At 41.7% G+C, this 20,672-nt stretch overlaps 1 protein-coding gene and 41 non-coding genes across 42 annotated transcripts in view; all 42 read right to left on the bottom strand.

Annotated features, from left to right (window-relative positions):
• Positions 1–20,672, bottom strand: part of unc13a (unc-13 homolog A (C. elegans)) — a 109,512-nt gene that overhangs the window by 24,603 nt on the left and 64,237 nt on the right.
• On the bottom strand, positions 1,255–1,326 carry trnaq-cug (transfer RNA glutamine (anticodon CUG)). Its single transcript has one exon. It is a non-coding gene; the product is annotated as a tRNA-Gln (tRNA).
• trnaq-uug (transfer RNA glutamine (anticodon UUG)) lies at positions 1,607–1,678 on the bottom strand. Its single transcript has one exon. It is a non-coding gene; the product is annotated as a tRNA-Gln (tRNA).
• Positions 1,910–1,981, bottom strand: trnaq-cug (transfer RNA glutamine (anticodon CUG)). The gene has a single exon. It is a non-coding gene; the product is annotated as a tRNA-Gln (tRNA).
• trnaq-cug (transfer RNA glutamine (anticodon CUG)) lies at positions 2,263–2,334 on the bottom strand. Its single transcript has one exon. It is a non-coding gene; the product is annotated as a tRNA-Gln (tRNA).
• On the bottom strand, positions 2,924–2,995 carry trnaq-cug (transfer RNA glutamine (anticodon CUG)). Its single transcript has one exon. It is a non-coding gene; the product is annotated as a tRNA-Gln (tRNA).
• Positions 3,211–3,282, bottom strand: trnaq-cug (transfer RNA glutamine (anticodon CUG)). The gene has a single exon. It is a non-coding gene; the product is annotated as a tRNA-Gln (tRNA).
• Positions 3,857–3,928, bottom strand: trnaq-cug (transfer RNA glutamine (anticodon CUG)). The gene has a single exon. It is a non-coding gene; the product is annotated as a tRNA-Gln (tRNA).
• trnaq-uug (transfer RNA glutamine (anticodon UUG)) lies at positions 4,210–4,281 on the bottom strand. Its single transcript has one exon. It is a non-coding gene; the product is annotated as a tRNA-Gln (tRNA).
• trnaq-cug (transfer RNA glutamine (anticodon CUG)) lies at positions 4,513–4,584 on the bottom strand. Its single transcript has one exon. It is a non-coding gene; the product is annotated as a tRNA-Gln (tRNA).
• Positions 5,154–5,225, bottom strand: trnaq-cug (transfer RNA glutamine (anticodon CUG)). The gene has a single exon. It is a non-coding gene; the product is annotated as a tRNA-Gln (tRNA).
• On the bottom strand, positions 5,441–5,512 carry trnaq-cug (transfer RNA glutamine (anticodon CUG)). The gene has a single exon. It is a non-coding gene; the product is annotated as a tRNA-Gln (tRNA).
• trnaq-cug (transfer RNA glutamine (anticodon CUG)) lies at positions 6,087–6,158 on the bottom strand. Its single transcript has one exon. It is a non-coding gene; the product is annotated as a tRNA-Gln (tRNA).
• On the bottom strand, positions 6,440–6,511 carry trnaq-uug (transfer RNA glutamine (anticodon UUG)). Its single transcript has one exon. It is a non-coding gene; the product is annotated as a tRNA-Gln (tRNA).
• On the bottom strand, positions 6,742–6,813 carry trnaq-cug (transfer RNA glutamine (anticodon CUG)). Its single transcript has one exon. It is a non-coding gene; the product is annotated as a tRNA-Gln (tRNA).
• trnaq-cug (transfer RNA glutamine (anticodon CUG)) lies at positions 7,387–7,458 on the bottom strand. The gene has a single exon. It is a non-coding gene; the product is annotated as a tRNA-Gln (tRNA).
• On the bottom strand, positions 8,028–8,099 carry trnaq-cug (transfer RNA glutamine (anticodon CUG)). Its single transcript has one exon. It is a non-coding gene; the product is annotated as a tRNA-Gln (tRNA).
• On the bottom strand, positions 8,381–8,452 carry trnaq-cug (transfer RNA glutamine (anticodon CUG)). Its single transcript has one exon. It is a non-coding gene; the product is annotated as a tRNA-Gln (tRNA).
• trnaq-cug (transfer RNA glutamine (anticodon CUG)) lies at positions 8,731–8,802 on the bottom strand. Its single transcript has one exon. It is a non-coding gene; the product is annotated as a tRNA-Gln (tRNA).
• On the bottom strand, positions 9,392–9,463 carry trnaq-uug (transfer RNA glutamine (anticodon UUG)). The gene has a single exon. It is a non-coding gene; the product is annotated as a tRNA-Gln (tRNA).
• Positions 10,406–10,477, bottom strand: trnaq-cug (transfer RNA glutamine (anticodon CUG)). The gene has a single exon. It is a non-coding gene; the product is annotated as a tRNA-Gln (tRNA).
• Positions 11,693–11,764, bottom strand: trnaq-cug (transfer RNA glutamine (anticodon CUG)). The gene has a single exon. It is a non-coding gene; the product is annotated as a tRNA-Gln (tRNA).
• Positions 12,347–12,418, bottom strand: trnaq-cug (transfer RNA glutamine (anticodon CUG)). The gene has a single exon. It is a non-coding gene; the product is annotated as a tRNA-Gln (tRNA).
• On the bottom strand, positions 12,700–12,771 carry trnaq-uug (transfer RNA glutamine (anticodon UUG)). Its single transcript has one exon. It is a non-coding gene; the product is annotated as a tRNA-Gln (tRNA).
• On the bottom strand, positions 13,003–13,074 carry trnaq-cug (transfer RNA glutamine (anticodon CUG)). The gene has a single exon. It is a non-coding gene; the product is annotated as a tRNA-Gln (tRNA).
• Positions 13,516–13,594, bottom strand: trnaq-cug (transfer RNA glutamine (anticodon CUG)). The gene has a single exon. It is a non-coding gene; the product is annotated as a tRNA-Gln (tRNA).
• trnaq-uug (transfer RNA glutamine (anticodon UUG)) lies at positions 13,740–13,811 on the bottom strand. Its single transcript has one exon. It is a non-coding gene; the product is annotated as a tRNA-Gln (tRNA).
• trnaq-cug (transfer RNA glutamine (anticodon CUG)) lies at positions 14,693–14,764 on the bottom strand. The gene has a single exon. It is a non-coding gene; the product is annotated as a tRNA-Gln (tRNA).
• On the bottom strand, positions 15,355–15,426 carry trnaq-cug (transfer RNA glutamine (anticodon CUG)). The gene has a single exon. It is a non-coding gene; the product is annotated as a tRNA-Gln (tRNA).
• Positions 15,708–15,779, bottom strand: trnaq-uug (transfer RNA glutamine (anticodon UUG)). The gene has a single exon. It is a non-coding gene; the product is annotated as a tRNA-Gln (tRNA).
• trnaq-cug (transfer RNA glutamine (anticodon CUG)) lies at positions 16,011–16,082 on the bottom strand. Its single transcript has one exon. It is a non-coding gene; the product is annotated as a tRNA-Gln (tRNA).
• On the bottom strand, positions 16,525–16,596 carry trnaq-cug (transfer RNA glutamine (anticodon CUG)). The gene has a single exon. It is a non-coding gene; the product is annotated as a tRNA-Gln (tRNA).
• trnaq-cug (transfer RNA glutamine (anticodon CUG)) lies at positions 17,179–17,250 on the bottom strand. The gene has a single exon. It is a non-coding gene; the product is annotated as a tRNA-Gln (tRNA).
• Positions 17,531–17,602, bottom strand: trnaq-uug (transfer RNA glutamine (anticodon UUG)). The gene has a single exon. It is a non-coding gene; the product is annotated as a tRNA-Gln (tRNA).
• trnaq-cug (transfer RNA glutamine (anticodon CUG)) lies at positions 17,834–17,905 on the bottom strand. The gene has a single exon. It is a non-coding gene; the product is annotated as a tRNA-Gln (tRNA).
• Positions 18,347–18,425, bottom strand: trnaq-cug (transfer RNA glutamine (anticodon CUG)). The gene has a single exon. It is a non-coding gene; the product is annotated as a tRNA-Gln (tRNA).
• On the bottom strand, positions 18,571–18,642 carry trnaq-uug (transfer RNA glutamine (anticodon UUG)). Its single transcript has one exon. It is a non-coding gene; the product is annotated as a tRNA-Gln (tRNA).
• Positions 18,875–18,946, bottom strand: trnaq-cug (transfer RNA glutamine (anticodon CUG)). Its single transcript has one exon. It is a non-coding gene; the product is annotated as a tRNA-Gln (tRNA).
• trnaq-uug (transfer RNA glutamine (anticodon UUG)) lies at positions 19,227–19,298 on the bottom strand. The gene has a single exon. It is a non-coding gene; the product is annotated as a tRNA-Gln (tRNA).
• Positions 19,529–19,600, bottom strand: trnaq-cug (transfer RNA glutamine (anticodon CUG)). The gene has a single exon. It is a non-coding gene; the product is annotated as a tRNA-Gln (tRNA).
• trnaq-cug (transfer RNA glutamine (anticodon CUG)) lies at positions 20,185–20,263 on the bottom strand. The gene has a single exon. It is a non-coding gene; the product is annotated as a tRNA-Gln (tRNA).
• trnaq-uug (transfer RNA glutamine (anticodon UUG)) lies at positions 20,408–20,479 on the bottom strand. Its single transcript has one exon. It is a non-coding gene; the product is annotated as a tRNA-Gln (tRNA).

Genomic DNA, 20,672 nt, shown 5'->3' with positions numbered 1-20,672 from the left:
CCATTGACACCTCAAATACATTTGGGAGGGGTATATGATTTCATCGGGAGGCACACAATACAAAATTAACTTTCCAAATAATTGAAAATAAACAAGCAGAGGTTCCACTGAGACTTGAACTCAGATCACTGGATTCAGAGTCCTGAGTGCTAAGCATTACACCATGGAACCCTCACAGGACTTTGTAAGAGGTATCAGATTTCATAGGGCGGCACAAAATGTACTAAAGTTAATTGATAAAGTCGTCCAGGTTTAACCGAGACTTGAACTGAGGAGATAACCATTCCACCATAAAACCCTCAAGCCGATTTGGGAGGGTCATATGATTTCATTGGGCTTGTCACAAAGCAGGATTTTTTATTTTTTTTCAAGTGACTGAAAAAATGGCTTCATTGGGCAGGGTCGAAACTGCAACACTTTCAACCATGTCCCAAGTAATTGCTAAAGGTTTACAGGTCCCACCAAGACTCAAACTCAGATCACTGGATTCAAAGCCCAGTGTGCTAACCATTACACCATGGAACACCATGGTGTACAACCTGAGGTTAGTACACTGGGCTTTGAATCCAGTGATCTGAGTTCGTGTCTTGGTGGGACCTGTAAAACTTTAGCAATAACTTGGAACATGGTTGAAAGTATTGCAGTTTCTCCCTTGCCCAAGGAAGTCAGAGACCTGAACCGAGACCTGAACTCAGGAGATAACCATTCCACCATGAAACCCTCACACCAACAATGGAAGGGGCATATGGTATCACATTGATTTACAAAAAGCACCGCTCTTCGAAATAAATGACAGAAGAGGAGAGGTTCCACTGAACTCAGACTGCTGGAGTCAGAGTGCAAACCATTAAACCATTGACACCGAAAAATACATTTGGGAGGGGTATATGATTTCATCGGGCAGCACACAATACAAAATAAACTTTCCAAGTAATTGAAAAAAACAAGCACTGGTTCCACTGAGACGCGAACTCAGATCACTGGATTCAAATCCCAGTGTGCTAACCATTACACCATGGAACCCTCACAACAACAATGGAAGGGGCATATGGTATCACAGGTATTTACAAAAAGCACCGCTCTTCCAAATAAATGACAGAAGAGTCGAGGTTCAACTGAACTCAGACTGCTGGAGTGAGAGTGCTAACCATTAAACCATTGACACCGAAAAATACATTTGGGAGGGGTATATGATTTCATAGGGCGGCACACAATACAAAATAAACTTTCCAAGTAATTGAAAAAAACAAGTACTGGTTCCACTGAGACTTGAACTCAGATCACTGGATTCAGAGTCCAGAGTGCTAACCATTACACCATGGAACCCTCTCAGGACTTTGTGAGAGGCATATGATTTCATAGGGCGTCACAAAATGTACTAAAGGTAATTGATAAAGTCGTACAGGTTTAACTGAGACTTGAACTCAGGAGATAACCATTCCACCATGAAACCCTCAAGCCTATTTGGGAGGGGCATATGATTTCATTGGGGTTTTCACAAAGCAGAATTTCTTTTTTTTCAAGTGACTGATAAAAATGACTTCATTGGGCAGTGGAGAAACTGCAATACTTTCAACCTTGTCCAAAGTAATTGCTAAAGTTTTACAGGTCCCACCGAGACTCGAACTCAGATCACTGGATTCAAAGCCCAGTGTGCTAACCATTACACCATGTAACCGTCACACCATCAATGGAAGGGGCATATGGTATCACAGGGATTTACAAAAAGCACCGCTCTTCCAAATAAATGACAGAAGAGTCGAGGTTCCACTGAACTCAGACTGCTGGAGTGAGAGTGCTAATCATTAAACCATTGCCACCTCAAATACATTTGGGAGGGGTATATGATTTCATCGGGAGGCACACAATACAAAATACACTTTCCAAGTAATTGAAAATGAACAAGTAAAGGTTCCACTGAGACATGAACTCAGATCACTGGATTCAGAGTCCAGAGTGCTAACCATTACACCATGGAACCCTCACAGAACTTCGTGAGAGGGATATGATTTCATAGGGCTTCACAAAATGTACTAAAGGTAATTGATAAAGTCGTACAGGTTTAACCCAGACTTGAACTCAGGAGATAACCATTCCACCATGAAACTCTCAAGCCTATTTGGGAGGGGCATATGATTTCATTGGGGTTGACACAAAGCAGAATTTGTTTTTTCTTCAAGTGACTTATAACAATGACTTCATTGGGCAGGGGAGAAACTGCAATACTTTCAACCATGTCCAAAGTAATTGCTAAAGTTTTACAGGTCCCACCGAGACTCGAACTCAGATCACTGGATTCAGAGTCCAGAGTGCTAACCATTACACCATGGAACCCTCACAGGACTTTGTAAGAGGAATCTGATTTCATAGGGCGGCACAAAATGTACGAAAGGTAATTGATCAAGTCGTCCAGGTTTTACCGAGACTTGAACTCAGGAGATAACCATTGCACCATGAAACCCTCAAGCCTGCTTGGGAGGGGCATATGATTACATTGGGCTTCACAGAAAGCAGGATTTTTTTTTTTTTTCCCCCAAGTGACTGATATATATGACTTTCTTGGGTAAGGGAGAAACTGCAATACTTTCAACCATGTTCCAAGTTATTGCTAAAGTTTTACAGGTCCCACCAACACGCGAACTCAGATCAGTGGATTCAAAGCCCAGTGTGCTAACCATTACACCATGGACCCCTCAAACCAACCATTGAAGGGGCATATGGTATCACAGTTATTTACAAATAGCACCGCTCTTCCAAATAAATGACAGAAGAGTCAAGGTTCCACTGAACTCAGACTGCTGGAGTGAGAGTGCTAACCATGAAACCTTTGCCACCTCAAATACATTTGAGAGGGGTATATGATTTCATAGGGCGGCACACAATACAAAATACACTTTCCAAGTAATTGAAAAAAAGCAAGTACTGGTTCCACTGAGACTTGAACTCAGATCACTGGATTCAGAGTCCAGAGTGCTAACCATTACACCATGGAACCCACACAGGACTTTGTGAGAGGCATATGATTTCATAGGGCGTCATAAAATGTACTAAAGGTAATTGATGAAGTCGTACAGGTTTAACTGAAACTTGAACTGAGGAGATAACCATTCCACCATGAAACCCTCAAGCCGATTTGGGAGGGGTATATGATTTCATCGGGAGGCACACAATACAAAATAAACTTTCCAAGTAATTGAAAAAAACAAGTACTGGTTCCACTGAGACTTGAACTCAGATCACTGGATTCAGAGTCCAGAGTGCTAACCATTACACCATGGAACCCTCACAGGACTTTGCGAGAGGAATATGATTTCATAGGGCGTCACAAAATGTACGAAAGGTAATTGATAAAGTCGTACAGGTTTAACTGAGACTTGAACTCAGGAGATAACCATTCCACCATGAAACCCTCAAGCCTATTTGGGAGGGGCATATGATTTCATTGGGGTTTTCACAAAGCAGAATTTTTTTTTTTCAAGTGACTGATGAAAATGACTTCATTGGGCAGGGGAGAAACTGCAATACTTTCAACCACGTCCAAAGTAATTGCTAAAGTTTTACAGGTCCCACCGAGACTCGAACTCAGATCACTGGATTCAAAGCCCAGTGTGCTAACCATTACACCCTCACACCAACAATGGAAGGGGCATATGGTATCAAAGGTATTTACAAAAAGCACCGCACTTCCAAATAAATGACAGAAGAGTCGAGGTTCCACTGAACTCAGACTGCTGGAGTGAGAGTGCTAATCATTAAACCATTGCCACCTCAAATACATTTGGGAGGGGTATATGATTTAATCGGGAGGCACACAATACAAAATACACTTTCCAAGTAATTGAAAATAAACAAGTAGAGGTTCCACTGAGACTTGAACTCAGATCACTGGATTCAGAGTCCAGAGTGCTAACCATTACACCATGGAACCCTCGCAAGATTTTGTGAGAGGCATATGATTTCATAGGGCGTCACAAAATGTACTAAAGGTAATTGATAAAGTCGTACAGGTTGAACTGAGACTTGAACTGAGGAGATAACCATTCGACCATGAAACTCTCAAGCCTATTTGGGAGGGGCATATGATTTCATTGGGGTTGACACAAAGCAGAATATTTTTTTTCTTCAAGTGACTGATAAAAATTATTTCATTGGGTAGGGTAGAAACTGCAACACTTTCAACCATGTCTGAAGTAATTGCTGAAGTTTTAAAGGTCCCACCGAGACTCGAACTCAGATCAGTGGATTCAAAGCCCAGCGTGCTAACCATTACACCATGGAACCCTCACACCAACCATGGAAGGGGCATATGGTATCACAGGTATTTACAAAAAGCACCGCACTTCCAAATAAATGACAGAAGAGTCGAGGTTCCACTGAACTCAGACTGCTGGTGTGAGAGTGCTAATCATTAAACCATTGCCACCTCAAATACATTTGGGAGGGGTATATGATTTCATCGGGAGGAACACAATACAAAATAAACTTTCCAAGTAATTGAAAATAAACAAGTAGAGGTTCCACTGAGACTTGAACTCAGATCACTGGATTCAGAGTCCAGGGTGCTAACCATTACACCATGGATCCCTTGCAGGACTTTGTGAGAGGCATATGATTTCATAGGGCTTCACAAAATGTACTAAAGGTAATTGATAAAGTCGTACAGGTTGAACTGAGACTTGAACTCAGGAGATAACCATTCCACCATGAAACCCTCAAGCCTATTTGGGATGTGCATATGATTTCATTGGGGTTGACACAAAGCAGAATTTTTTTTTCTTCAAGTGACTTCATTGGGCTGGGTAGAAACTGCAACACTTTCAACCATGTCCCAAGTAATAGCTGAAGTTTTACAGGTCCCAGCGAAACTCCAACTCAGATCACTGGATTCAAAGCCCAGTGTGCTAACCATTACACCATGGGACCCTCACACCAACAATAGAAGGGGCATATGGTTTCAAATTGATTCACAAAAAGTACCGCTCTTCGAAATAAATGACAGAAGAGGAGAGGTTCCACTGAACTCAGACTGCTGGAGTCAGAGTGCTAACCATTAAACCATTGACACCTCAAATACATTTGGGAGAGGTATATGATTTCATCGGGAGGCACACAATACAAAATAAACTTTCCAAGTAATTGAAAAAAACAAGCACTGGTTCCACTGAGACTTGAACTCAGATCACTGGATTCAGAGTCCAGAGTGCTAACCATTACACCATGGAACCCTCACAGGACTTTGTGAGAGGCATATGATTTCATAGGGCGTCATAAAATGTACTAAAGGTAATTGATAAAGTCGTACAGGTTTAACTGAGACTTGAACTGAGGAGATAACCATTCCACCATGAAACCCTCAAGCCGATTTGGGAGGGGTATATGATTTCATCGGGAGGCACACAATACAAAATAAACTTTCCAAGTAATTGAAAAAAACAAGTACTGGTTCCACTGAGACTTGAACTCAGATCACTGGATTCAGAGTTCAGAGTGCTAACCATTACACCATGGAACCCTCGCAGGACTTCGTGAGAGAAATATGATTTCATAGGGCGTCACAAAATGTACGAATGGTAATTGATAAAGTCGTACAGGTTTAACTGAGACTTGAACTCAGGAGATAACCATTCCACCATGAAACCCTCAAGCCTATTTGGGAGGGGCATATGATTTCATTGGGGTTTTCACAAAGCAGAATTTTTTTTTTTCAAGTGACTGATAAAAATGACTTCATTGGGCAGGGGAGAAAATGCAATACTTTCAACCATGTCCAAAGTAATTGCTAAAGTTTTACAGGTCCCACCGAGACACGAACTCAGATCACTGGATTCAAAGCCCAGTGTGCTAACCATTACACCCTCACACCAACAATGGAAGGGGCATATGGTATCACAGGTATTTACAAAAAGCACCGCACTTCCAAATAAATGACAGAAGAGTCGAGGTTCCACTGAACTCAGACTGCTGGAGTGAGAGTGCTAATCATTAAACCATTGCCACCTCAAATACATTTGGGAGGGGTATATGATTTCATCGGGAGGCACACAATACAAAATACACTTTCCAAGTAATTGAAAATAAACAAGTAGAGGTTCCACTGAGACTTGAACTCAGATCACTGGATTCAGAGTCCAGAGTGCTAACCATTACACCATGGAACCCTCGCAGGACTTTGTGAGAGGCATATGATTTCATAGGGCGTCACAAAATGTACGAATGGTAATTGATAAAGTCGTACAGGTTGAACTGAGACTTGAACTCAGGAGATAACCATTCGACCATGAAACTCTCAAACCTATTTGGGAGGGGCATATGATTTCATTGGGGTTGACACAAAGCAGAATATTTTTGTTCTTCAAGTGACTGATAAAAATTACTTCATTGGGTAGGGTAGAAACTGCAACACTTTCAACCATGTCCGAAGTAATTGCTGAAGTTTTAAAGGTCCCACCGAGACTCGAACTCAGATCACTGGATTCAAAGCCCAGTGTGCTAACCATTACACCATGGAACCCTCACACCAGCAATGGAAGGGGCATATGGTATCACAGGTATTTACAAAAAGCACCGCACTTCCAAATAAATGACAGAAGAGTCGAGGTTCCACTGAACTCTGACTGCTGGTGTGAGAGTGCTAATCATTAAACCATTGCCACGTTAAATACATTTGGGAGGGGTATATGATTTCATCGGGAGGCACACAATACAAAATAAACTTTCCAAGTAATTGAAAAAAACAAGCACTGGTTCCACTGAGACTTGAACTCAGATCACTGGATTCAGAGTCCAGAGTGCTAACCATTACACCATGGAACCCTCACAGGACTTTGTGAGAGGCATATGATTTCATAGGGCGTCACAAAATGTACTAAAGGGAATTGATAAAGTCGTACAGGTTTAACTGAGACTTGAACTCAGGAGATAACCATTCCACCATGAAACCCACAAGCCTATTTGGGAGGGTCATATGATTTCATTGGGGTTTTCACAAAGCAGAATTTTTTTTTTCAAGTGACTGATAAAAATGACTTCATTGGGCAGGGGAGAAAATGCAATACTTTCAACCATGTCCAAAGTAATTGCTAAAGTTTTACAGGTCCCACCGAGACACGAACTCAGATCACTGGATTCAAAGCCCAGTGTGCTAACCATTACACCCTCACACCAACAATGGAATGGGCATATGGTATCACAGGTATTTACAAAAAGCACCGCACTTCCAAATAAATGACAGAAGAGTCGAGGTTCCACTGAACTCTGACTGCTGGTGTGAGAGTGCTAATCATTAAACCATTGCCACGTCAAATACATTTGGGAGGGGTATATGATTTCATCGGGAGGAACACAATACAAAATACACTTTCCAAGTAATTGAAAATAAACAAGTAGAGGTTCCACTGAGACTTGAACTCAGATCACTGGATTCAGAGTCCAGGGTGCTAACCATTACACCATGGATCCCTCACAGGACTTTGTGAGAGGCATATGATTTCATAGGGCTTCACAAAATGTACTAAAGGTAATTGATAAAGTCGTACAGGTTGAACTGAGACTTGAACTCAGGAGATAACCATTCCACCATGAAACCCTCAAGCCTATTTGGGAGGGGCATATGATTTCATTGGGGTTGACACAAAGCAGAATTTTTTTTTCTTCAAGTGACTTCATTGGGCAGGGTAGAAACTGCAACACTTTCAACCATGTCCCAAGTAATAGCTGAAGTTTTACAGGTCCCAGCGAAACTCCAACTCAGATCACTGGATTCAAAGCCCAGTGTGCTAACCATTACACCATGGGACCCTCACACCAACAATAGAAGGGGCATATGGTTTCAAATTGATTTACAAAAAGCACCGCTCTTCGAAATAAATGACAGAAGAGGAGAGGTTCCACTGAACTCAGACTGCTGGAGTCAGAGTGCTAACCATTAAACCATTGACACCTCAAATACATTTGGGAGGGGTATATGATTTCATCGGGAGGCACACAATACAAAATAAACTTTCCAAGTAATTGAAAAAAACAAGCACTGGTTCCACTGAGACTTGAACTCAGATCACTGGATTCAGAGTCCAGAGTGCTAACCATTACACCATGGAACCCTCACAGGACTTTGTGAGAGGCATATGATTTCATAGGGCGTCACAAAATGTACTAAAGGTAATTGATAAAGTCGTACAGGTTTAACTGAGACTTGAACTCAGGAGATAACCATTCCACCATGAAACCCTCAAGCCTATTTGGGAGGGTCATATGATTTCATTGGGATTGACACAAAGCAGAATTTGTTTTTTCTTCAAGTGACTTATAACAATGACTTCATTGGGCAGGGGAGAAACTGCAATACTTTCAACCATGTCCAAAGTAATTGCTAAGGTTTTACAGGTCCCACCGAGACTCGAACTCAGATCACTGGATTCAGATTCCAGAGTGCTAACCATTACACCATGGAACCCTCACAGGACTTTGTAAGAGGAATCTGATTTCATAGGGCGGCACAAAATGTACGAAAGGTAATTGATCAAGTCGTCCAGGTTTTACCGAGACTTGAACTCAGGAGATAACCATTCCACCATGAAACCCTCAAGCCTATTTGGGAGGGGCATATGATTTCATTGGGGTTTTCACAGAGCAGAATTTTTTTTTTCAAGTGACTGATAAAAATGACTTCATTGGGCAGGGGAGAAACTGCAATACTTTCAACCATGTCCAAAGTAATTGCTAAAGTTTTACAGGTCCCACCGAGACTCGAACTCAGATCACTGGATTCAGAGTCCAGAGTGCTAACCATTACACCATGGAACCCTAACAGGACTTTGTAAGAGGAATCTGATTTCATAGGGCGGCACAAAATGTACGAAAGGTAATTGATCAAGTCGTCCAGGTTTTACCGAGACTTGAACTCAGGAGATAACCATTGCACCATGAAACCTTCAAGCCTGCTTGGGAGGGGCATATGATTACATTGGGCTTCACAAAAAGCAGGATTTTATTTTTTTTTCCCCCAAGTGACTGATATATATGACTTTCTTGGGTAAGGGAGAAACTGCAATACTTTCAACCATGTTCCAAGTTATTGCTAAAGTTTTACAGGTCCCACCAACACGCGAACTCAGATCAGTGGATTCAAAGCCCAGTGTGCTAACCATTACACCATGGACCCCTCAAACCAACCATTGAAGGGGCATATGGTATCACAGTTATTTACAAAAAGCACCGCTCTTCCAAATAAATGACAGAAGAGTCAAGGTTCCACTGAACTCAGACTGCTGGAGTGAGAGTGCTAACCATGAAACCATTGCCACCTCAAATACATTTGAGAGGGGTATATGATTTCATAGGGCGGCACACAATACAAAATACACTTTCCAAGTAATTGAAAAAAAGCAAGTACTGGTTCCACTGAGACTTGAACTCAGATCACTGGATTCAAAGCCCAGTATGCTAACCATTACACCATGGAACCCTCACACCAACAATGGAAGGGGCATATGGTATCACAGGTATTTACAAAAAGCACCGCACTTCCAAATAAATGACAGAAGAGTCGAGGTTCCACTGAACTCAGACTGCTGGTGTGAGAGTGCTAATCATTAAACCATTGCCACCTCAAATACATTTGGGAGGGGTAGATGATTTCATCGGGAGGAACACAATACAAAATACACTTTCCAAGTAATTGAAAATAAACAAGTAGAGGTTCCACTGAGACTTTAACTCAAATCACTGGATTCAGAGTCCAGGGTGCTAACCATTACACCATGGATCCCCCACAGGGCTTTGTGAGAGGCATATGATTTCATAGGGCTTCACAAAATGTACTAAAGGTAATTGATAAAGTCGTACAGGTTGAACTGAGACTTGAACTCAGGAGATAACCATTCCACCATGAAACCCTCAAGCCTATTTGGGATGGGCATATGATTTCATTGGGGTTGACACAAAGCAGACTTTTTTTTTCTTCAAGTGACTTCATTGGGCAGGGTAGAAACTGCAACACTTTCAACCATGTCCCAAGTAATAGCTGAAGTTTTACAGGTCCCAGCGAAACTCCAACTCAGATCACTGGATTCAAAGCCCAGTGTGCTAACCATTACACCATGGGACCCTCACACCAACAATAGAAGGGGCATATGGTTTCAAATTGATTTACAAAAAGCACCGCTCTTCCAAATAAATGACAGAAGAGTCGAGGTTCCACTGAACTCAGACTGCGGGAGTCAGAGTGCTAACCATTAAACCATTGAACCATTAATTGATAAAGTCGTAAAGGTTTAACTGAGACTTGAACTGAGGAGATAACCATTCCACCATGAAACCCTCAAGCCGATTTGGGAGGGGTATATGATTTCATCGGGAGGCACACAATACAAAATAAACTTTCCAAGTAATTGAAAAAAACAAGTACTGGTTCCACTGAGACTTGAACTCAGATCACTGGATTCAGAGTCCAGAGTGCTAACCATTATACCATGGAACCCTCGCAGGACTTTGTGAGAGGAATATGATTTCATAGGGCGTCACAAAATGTATGAATGGTAATTGATAAAGTCATACAGGTTTAACTGAGACTTGAACTCAGGAGATAACCATTCCACCATGAAACCCTCAAGCCTATTTGGGAGGGGCATATGATTTCATTGGGGTTTTCACAAAGCAGAATTTTTTTTTTTCAAGTGACTGATAAAAATGACTTCATTGGGCAGGGGAGAAAATGCAATACTTTCAACCATGTCCAAAGTAATTGCTAAAGTTTTACATGTCCCACCGAGACTCGAACTCAGATCACTGGATTCAAAGCCCAGTGTACTAACCATTACACCCTCACACCAACAATGGAAGGGGCATATGGTATCACAGGTATTTACAAAAAGCACCGCACTTCCAAATAAATGACAGAAGAGTCGAGGTTCCACTGAACTCAGACTGCTGGTGTGAGAGTGCTAATCATTAAACCATTGCCACGTCAAATACATTTGGGAGGGGTATATGATTTCATCGGGAGGAACACAATACAAAATACACTTTCCAAGTAATTGAAAATAAACAAGTAGAGGTTCCACTGAGACTTGAACGCAGATCACTGGATTCAGAGTCCAGGGTGCTAACCATTACACCATGGATCCCTCACAGGACTTTGTGAGAGGCATATGATTTCATAGGGCTTCACAAAATGTACTAAAGGTAATTGATAAAGTCGTACAGGTTGAACTGAGACTTGAACTCAGGAGATAACCATTCCACCATGAAACCCTCAAGCCTATTTGGGATGTGCATATGATTTCATTGGGGTTGACACAAAGCAGAATGTTTTTTTCTTCAAGTGACTTCATTGGGTAGGGTAGAAACTGCAACACTTTCAACCATGTCCCAAGTAATAGCTGAAGTTTTACAGGTCCCAGCGAAACTCCAACTCAGATCACTGGATTCAAAGCCCAGTGTGCTAACCATTACACCATGGGACCCTCACACCAACAATAGAAGGGGCATATGGTTTCAAATTGATTTACAAAAAGCACCGCTCTTCGAAATAAATGACAGAAGAGGAGAGGTTCCACTGAACTCAGACTGCTGGAGTCAGAGTGCTAACCATTAAACCATTGACACCTCAAATACATTTGGGAGGGGTATATGATTTCATCGGGAGGCACACAATACAAAATAAACTTTCCAAGTAATTGAAAAAAACAAGCACTGGTTCCACTGAGACTTGAACTCAGATCACTGGATTCAGAGTCCAGAGTGCTAACCATTACACCATGGAACCCTCACAGGACTTTGTGAGAGGCATATGATTTCATAGGGCGTCACAAAATGTACTAAAGGTAATTGATAAAGTCGTACAGGTTTAACTGAGACTTGAACTCAGGAGATAACCATTCCACCATGAAACCCACAAGCCTCTTTGGGAGGGTCATATGATTTCATTGGGGTTTTCACAAAGCAGAATTTTTTTTTTTCAAGTGACTGATAAAAATGACTTCATTGGGCAGGGGAGAAACTGCAATACTTTCAACCATGTCCAAATAAATTGCTGAAGTTTTACAGGTCCCACCGAGACTCGAACTCAGATCACTAGATTCAAAGCCCAGTGTGCTAACCAATACACCACGGGACCCTCACACCAACAATGGAAGGGGCATATGGTATCATATGGATTTACAAAAAGCACCGCTCTTCGAAATAAATGACAGAAGAGGAGAGGTTCCACTGAACTCAGACTGCTGGAGTGAGAGTGCTAATCATTAAACCATTGCCACCTCAAATACATTTGGGAGGGGTATATGATTTCATCGGGAGGCACACAATACAAAATACACTTTCCAAGTATTTGAAAATAAACAAGTAGAGGTTCCACTGAAACTTGAACTCAGATCACTGGATTCAGAGTCCAGTGTGCTAACCATTACACCATGGAACCCTCACAGGACTTTGTGAGAGGCATATGATTTCATAGGGCGTCACAAAATGTACTAAAGGTAATTGACAAAGTCGTACAGGTTGAACTGAGACTTGAACTCAGGAGATAACCATTGCACCATGAAACCCTCAAGCCTATTTGGGAGGGGCATATGATTTCATTGGGGTTTTCACAAAGCAGAATATTTTTTTTCTTCAAGTGACTGATAAAAATGACTTCATTGGGCAGGGTAGAAACTGCAACACTTTCAACCATGTCCGAAGTAATTGCTGACGTTTTAAAGGTCCCACCGAGACTCGAACTCAGATCACTGGATTCAAAGCCCAGTGTGCTAACCATTACACCATGGAACCCTCACACCAACAATGGAAGGGGCATATGGTATCACAGGGATTTACAAAAAGCACCGCTCTTCCAAATAAATGACAGAAGAGTCGAGGTTCCACTGAACTCAGACTGCTGGAGTCAGAGTGCTAACCATTAAACAATTGTCACCGAAAAATACATTTGGGAGGGGTATATGATTTCATAGGGCGGCACACAATACAAAATAAACTTTCCAAGTAATTGAAAAAAATAAGTCCTGCATCCACTGAAACTTGAACTCAGATCACTGGATTCAGAGTCCAGAGTGCTAACCATTACACCATGGATCCCTCACAGGACTTTGTGAGAGGCATATGATTTCATAGGGCTTCACAAAATGTACTAAAGGTAATTGATAAAGTCGTCCAGGTTGAACTGAGACTTGAACTCAGGAGATAACCATTCAACCATGAAACCCTCAAGCCTATTTGGGAGGGGCATATGATTTCATTGGGGTTGACACAAAGCAGAATTTTTTTTTCTTCAAGTGACTGATAAAAATGACTTCATTGGGCAGGGTAGAAACTGCAACACTTTCAACCATGTCCCAAGTAATAGCTGAAGGTTTACAGGTCCCAGCGAGACTCGAACTCAGATCACTGGATTCAAAGCCCAGTGTGCTAACCATTAAACCATTGACACTGAAAAATACATTTGGGAGGGGTATATGATTTCATAGGGCGGCACACAATACAAAATAAACTTTCCAAGTCATTGAAAAAAACAAGTCCTGCTTCCACTGAGACTTGAACTCAGATCACTGGATTCAGAGTCCAGAGTGCTAACCATTACACCATGGATCCCTCAAGCCTATTTGGGAGGGGCATATGATTTCATTGGGGTTTTCACAAAGCAGATTTTTTTTTTTTCAAGTGACTGATAAAAATGACTTCATTGGGTAGGGGAGAAACTGCAATACTTTCAACCAAGTCCAAAGTAATTGCTAAAGTTTTACAGGTCCCACCGAGACTCGAACTCAGATCACTGGATTCAAAGCCCAGTGTGCTAACCATTACACCATGGAACCCTCACACCAACAATGGAAGGGGCATAGTGTATCACATGGATTTACAAAATGCACCGCTCTTCCAAATAAATGACAGAAGGAGGAGAGGTTCCAATGAACTCAGACTGCTGCAGTGAGAGTGCTAACCATTAAACCATTGCCACCTCAAATACATTTGAGAGGGGTATATGATTTCATAGGGCGGAACACAATACACTTTCCAAGTAATTGAATAAAGCAAGTACTGGTTCCACTGAGACTTGAACTCAGATCATTGGATTCAGAGCCGAGAGTGCTAACCATTACACCATGGAACCCTCACATAACGTCGTGAGAGGCATATGATTTCATAGGGCGTCATAAAATGTACTAAAGGTAATTGATAAAGTCGTACAGGTTTAACTAAGACTTGAACTGAGGAGATAACCATTCCACCATGAAACCCTCAAGCCAATTTGGGAGGGGCATATGATTTCATTGGGGTTGACACAAAGCAGAATATTTTTTTTCTTCAAGTGACTGATAAAAACAACTTCATTGGGCAGGGTAGAAACTGGAACACTTTCAACCATGTCCGAAGTAATCGCTGGAGTTTTACAGGTCCCACCGAGACTTGAACTCAGATCACTGGACTCAAAGCCCAGTGTGCTAACCATTACAGCATGGGACCCTCACACCAACAATAGAAGGGGCATATGGTATCAAATTGATTTACAAAATGCACCGCTCTTCGAAATAAATGACAGAAGAGGAGAGGTTCCACTGAACTCAGACTGCTGGAGTCAGAGTGCTAACCATTAAACCATTGACACCGAAAAATACATTTGGGAGGGGTATATGATTTCATCGGGAGGCACACAAGACAAAATAAACTTTACAAGTAATTGAAAACGAACAAGTAGAGGTTCCACTGAGACTTGAACTCAGATCACTGGATTCAGAGTCCAGAGTGCTAACCATTACACCATGGAACCCTCACAGGACTTTGTAAGAGGAATCTGATTTCATAGGGCGGCACAAAATGTACTAAAGGTAATTGATCAAGTCGTCCAGGTTTTACCGAGACTTGAACTCAGGAGATAACCATTGCACCATGAAACCCTCAAGCCTGCTTGGGAGGGGCATATGATTACATTGGGCTTCACAGAAAGCAGGATTTTTTATTTTTTTTCCCCCAAGTGACTGATATATATGACTTTCTTGGGTAAAGGAGAAACTGCAATACTTTCAACCATGTTCCAAGTTATTGCTAAAGTTTTACAGGCCCCACCAAGACGCGAACTCAGATTAGTGGATTCAAAGCCCAGTGGGCTAACCATTACACCATGGACCCCTCAAACCAACCGTTGAAGGGGCATATGGTATCACAGTTATTTACAAAAAGCACCGCTCTTCCAAATAAATGACAGAAGAGTCGAAGTTCCACTGAACTCAGACTGCTGGTGTGAGAGTGCTAATCATGAAACCATTGCCACCTCAAATACATTTGGGAGGGGTATATGATTTCATAGGGCGGCACACAATACAAAATACACTTTCCAAGTAATTGAAAATGAACAAGTAAAGGTTCCACTGAGACTTGAACTCAGATCACTGGATTCAGAGTCCAGAGTGCTAACCATTACACCATGGAACCCTCACAGGACTTTGTGAGAGGCATATGATTTCATAGGGCGTCACAAAATGTACTAAAGGTAATTGACAAAGTCGTACAGGTTGAACTGAGACTTGAACTCAGGAGATAACCATTGCACCATGAAACCCTCAAGCCTATTTGGGAGGGGCATATGATTTCATTGGGGTTTTCACAAAGCAGAATATTTTTTTTCTTCAAGTGACTGATAAAAATGACTTCATTGGGCAGGGTAGAAACTGCAACACTTTCAACCATGTCCGAAGTAATTGCTGAAGTTTTACAGGTCCCACCGAGACTCGAACTCAGATCACTGGATTCAAAGCCCAGTGTGCTAACCATTACACCATGGAACCCTCACACCAACAATGGAAGGGGCATATGGTATCACAGGGATTTACAAAAAGCACCGCTCTTCCAAATAAATGACAGAAGAGTCGAGGTTCCACTGAACTCAGACTGCGGGAGTCAGAGTGCTAACCATTAAACCATTGACACCGAAAAATACATTTGGGAGGGGTATATGATTTCATAGGGCGGCACACAATACAAAATAAACTTTCCAAGTAATTGAAAAAAATAAGTCCTGCATCCACTGAAACTTGAACTCAGATCACTGGATTCAGAGTCCAGAGTGCTAACCATTACACCATGGATCCCTCACAGGACTTTGTGAGAGGCATATGATTTCATAGGGCTTCACAAAATGTACTAAAGGTAATTGATAAAGTCGTCCAGGTTGAACTGAGACTTGAACTCAGGAGATAACCATTCAACCATGAAACCCTCAAGCCTATTTGGGAGGGGCATATGATTTCATTGGGGTTGACACAAAGCAGAATTTTTTTTTCTTCAAGTGACTGATAAAAATGACTTCATTGGGCAGGGTAGAAACTGCAACACTTTCAACCATGTCCCAAGTAATAGCTGAAGGTTTACAGGTCCCAGCGAGACTCGAACTCAGATCACTGGATTCAAAGCCCAGTGTGCTAACCATTAAACCATTGACACTGAAAAATACATTTGGGAGGGGTATATGATTTCATCGGGAGGCACACAATACAAAATACACTTTCCAAGTAATTGAAAATAAACAAGTAGAGGTTCCACTGAGACTTGAACTCAGATCACTGGATTCAGAGTCCAGAGTGCTAACCATTACACCATGGATCCCTCACAGGACTTTGTGAGAGGCATATTATTTCATAGGGCTTCACAAAATGTACTAAAGGTAATTGATAAAGTCGTACAAGTTGAACTGAGACTTGAACTCAGGAGATAACCATTCCACCATGAAACCCTCAAGCCTATTTGGGAGGGGCGTATGATTTCATTGGGGTTTTCACAAAGCAGATTTGTTTTTTTTCAAGTGACTGATAAAAATGACTTCATTGGGCAGGGTAGAAACTGCAATACTTTCAACCATGTCCAAAGTAATTGCTAAAGTTTCACAGGTCCCACCGAGACTCTACCTCAGATCACTGGATTCAAAGCCCAGTGTGCTAACCATTACACCATGGAACCCTCACAACAACAATGGAAGGGGCATATGGTATCACAGGGATTTACAAAAAGCACCGCTCTTCCAAATAAATGACAGAAGAGTCGAGGTTCAACTGAACTCAGACTGCTGGAGTGAGAGTGCTAACCATTAAACCATTGACACCGAAAAATTCATTTGGGAGGGGTATATGATTTCATAGGGCGGCACACAATACAAAATAAACTTTCCAAGTAATTGAAAAAAACAAGCACTGGTTCCACTGAGACTTGAACTCAGATCACTGGTTTCAGAGTCCAGAGTGCTAACCATTATACCATGGAACCCTCACAGGACTTTGTAAGAGGCATATGATTTCATAGGGCGTCACAAAATGTACTAAAGGTAATTGATAAAGTCGTACAGGTTTAACTGAGACTTGAACTCAGGAGATAACCATTGCACCATGAAACCCTCAAGCCTATTTGGGAGGGGCATATGATTTCATTGGGGTTTTCACAAAGCAGATTTTTTTTTTCTTCAAGTGACTGATAAAAATGACTTCATTGGGCAGGGGAGAAACTGCAATACTTTCAACCATGTCCAAAGTCATTGCTAAAGTTTTACAGGTCACACCGAGACTCGAACTCAGATCACTGGATTCAAAGCCCAGTGTGCTTACCATTACACCATGGGACCCTCACACCAACAATGGAAGGGGCATATGGTATCATATGGATTTACAAAAAGCACCGCTCTTCGAAATAAATGACAGAAGAGGAGAGGTTCCACTGAACTCAGACTGCTGGAGTGAGAGTGCTAATCATTAAACCATTGCCACCTCAAATACATTTGGGAGGGGTATATGATTTCATCGGGAGGCACACAATACAAAATACACTTTCCAAGTATTTGAAAATAAACAAGTAGAGGTTCCACTGAAACTTGAACTCAGATCACTGGATTCAGAGTCCAGAGTGCTAACCATTACACCATGGATCCCTCACAGGACTTTGTGAGAGGCATATGATTTCATAGGGCTTCACAAAATGTACTAAAGGTAATTGATAAAGTTGTCCAGGTTGAACTGAGACTTGAACTCAGGAGATAACCATTCAACCATGAAACCCTCAAGCCTATTTGGGAGGGGCATATGATTTCATTGGGGTTGACACAAAGCAGAATTTTCTTTTCTTCAAGTGACTGATAAAAATGACTTCATTGGGCAGGGTAGAAACTGCAACACTTTCAACCATGTCCCAAGTAATAGCTGAATGTTTACAGGTCCCAGTGAGACTCGAACTCAGATCACTGGATTCAAAGCCCAGTGTGCTAACCATTAAACCATTGACACCGAAAAATACATTTGGGAGGGGTATATGATTTCATAGGGCGGCACACAATACAAAATAAACTTTCCAAGTCATTGAAAAAAACAAGTCCTGCTTCCACTGAGACTTGAACTCAGATCACTGGATTCAGAGTCCAGAGTGCTAACCATTACACCATGGATCCCTCAAGCCTATTTGGGAGGGGCATATGATTTCATTGGGGTTTTCACAAAGCAGATTTTTTTTTTTTCAAGTGACTGATAAAAATGACTTCATTGGGTAGGGGAGAAACTGCAATACTTTCAACCAAGTCCAAAGTAATTGCTAAAGCTTTACAGGTCCCACCGAGACTCGAACTCAGATCACTGGATTCAAAGCCCAGTGTGCTAACCATTACACCATGGAACCCTCACACCAACAATGGAAGTTGGCATTTGGTATCACAGGTATTTACAAAAAGCACCGCTCTTCCAAATAAATGACAGAAGAGTCAAGGTTCCACTGAACTCAGACTGCTGCAGTGAGAGTAATCACCATTAAACCATTGCCACATCAAATACATTTGAGAGGGGTATATGATTTCATAGGGCGGCACACAATACAAAATACACTTTCCAAGTAATTGAAAAAAAGCAAGTACTGGTTCCACTGAGACTTGAACTCAGATCACTGGATTCAGAGTCCAGAGTGCTAACCATTACACCATGGAACCCTCCCAGGTTTTTGTAAGAGGCATCTAATTTCATAGGGCGGCACAAAATGTACTAAAGGTAATTGATCAAGTCGTCCAGGTTTTACCGAGACTTGAACTCAGGAGATAACCATTCCACCATGAAACCCTCTCGCCTGTTTGGGAGGGGCATATGATTACATTGGGCTTCACACAAAGCAGGATTTTTTTTTTTTCAAGTGACTGATATAAATGACTTTATTGGGCAAGGGAGAAACTGCAATACTTTCAACCATGTTCCAAGTTATTGCTAGAGTTTTACAGGTCCCACCGAGACTCGAACTCAGATCACTGGATTCAAAGCCCAGTGTGCTAACCATTACACCATGGAACCCTCACACCAACAATGGAAGGGGCATAGTGTATCACATGGATTTACAAAATGCACCGCTCTTCCAAATAAATGACAGAAGAGGAGAGGTTCCAATGAACTCAGACTGCTGCAGTGAGAGTGCTAACCATTAAACCATTGCCACCTCAAATACATTTGAGAGGGGTATATGATTTCATAGGGCGGAACACAATACAAAATACACTTTCCAAGTAATTGAAAAAAGCAAGTACTGGTTCCACTGAGACTTGAACTCAGATCATTGGATTCAGAGCCCAGAGTGCTAACCATTACACCATGGAACCCTCACATAACGTCGTGAGAGGCATTTGATTTCATAGGGCGTCATAAAATGTACTAAAGGTAATTGATAAAGTCGTACAGGTTTAACTAAGACTTGAACTGAGGAGATAACCATTCCACCATGAAACCCTCAAGCCAATTTGGGAGGGGCATATGATTTCATTGGGGTTGACACAAAGCAGAATATTTTTTTTCTTCAAGTGACTGATAAAAACAACTTCATTGGGCAGGGTAGAAACTGGAACACTTTCAACCATGTCCGAAGTAATCGCTGAAGTTTTACAGGTCCCACCGAGACTTGAACTCAGATCACTGGACTCAAAGCCCAGTGTGCTAACCATTACAGTATGGGACCCTCACACCAACAATAGAAGGGGCATATGGTATCAAATTGATTTACAAAAAGCACCGCTCTTCGAAATAAATGACAGAAGAGGAGAGGTTCCACTGAACTCAGACTGCTGGAGTCAGAGTGCTAACCATTAAAACATTGACATCGAAAAATACATTTGGGAGGGTTATATGATTTCATAGGGCGGCACACAATACAAAATAAACTTTCCAAGTAATTGAAAAAAACAAGTCCTGCTTCCACTGAGACTTGAACTCAGATCACTAGATTCAGAGTCCAGAGTGCTAACCATTACACCATGGATCCCTCAAGCCTATTTGGGAGGGGCATATGATTTCATTGGGGTTTTCACAAAGCAGAATTTTTTTTTTCCAAGTGACTGATAAAATTACTTCATTGGGCAGGGGAGAAACTGCAATACTTTCAACCATGTCCAAAGTAATTGGTGAAGTTTTACAGGTCCCACCGAGACTCGAACTCAGATCACTGGATTCAAAGCCCAGTGTGCTAACCATTACACCATGGAACCCTCACACGAATTTGTGCGAGGCATTTGATTTCATAGGGCGTCACAAAATGTACTAAAGGTAATTGATAAAGTCGTACAGGTTTAACTGAGACTTGAACTCAGGAGATAACCATTGCACCATGAAACCCTCCAGCCTATTTGGGAGGGGCATATGATTTCATTGGGGTTTTCACAAAGCAGATTTTTTTTTTCT

Source organism: Phycodurus eques, chromosome 8, assembly GCF_024500275.1.
Source record: "Phycodurus eques isolate BA_2022a chromosome 8, UOR_Pequ_1.1, whole genome shotgun sequence".
NCBI lineage: Eukaryota > Metazoa > Chordata > Actinopteri > Syngnathiformes > Syngnathidae > Phycodurus > Phycodurus eques.
This window is presented reverse-complemented; position numbering and strand designations above follow the sequence as displayed.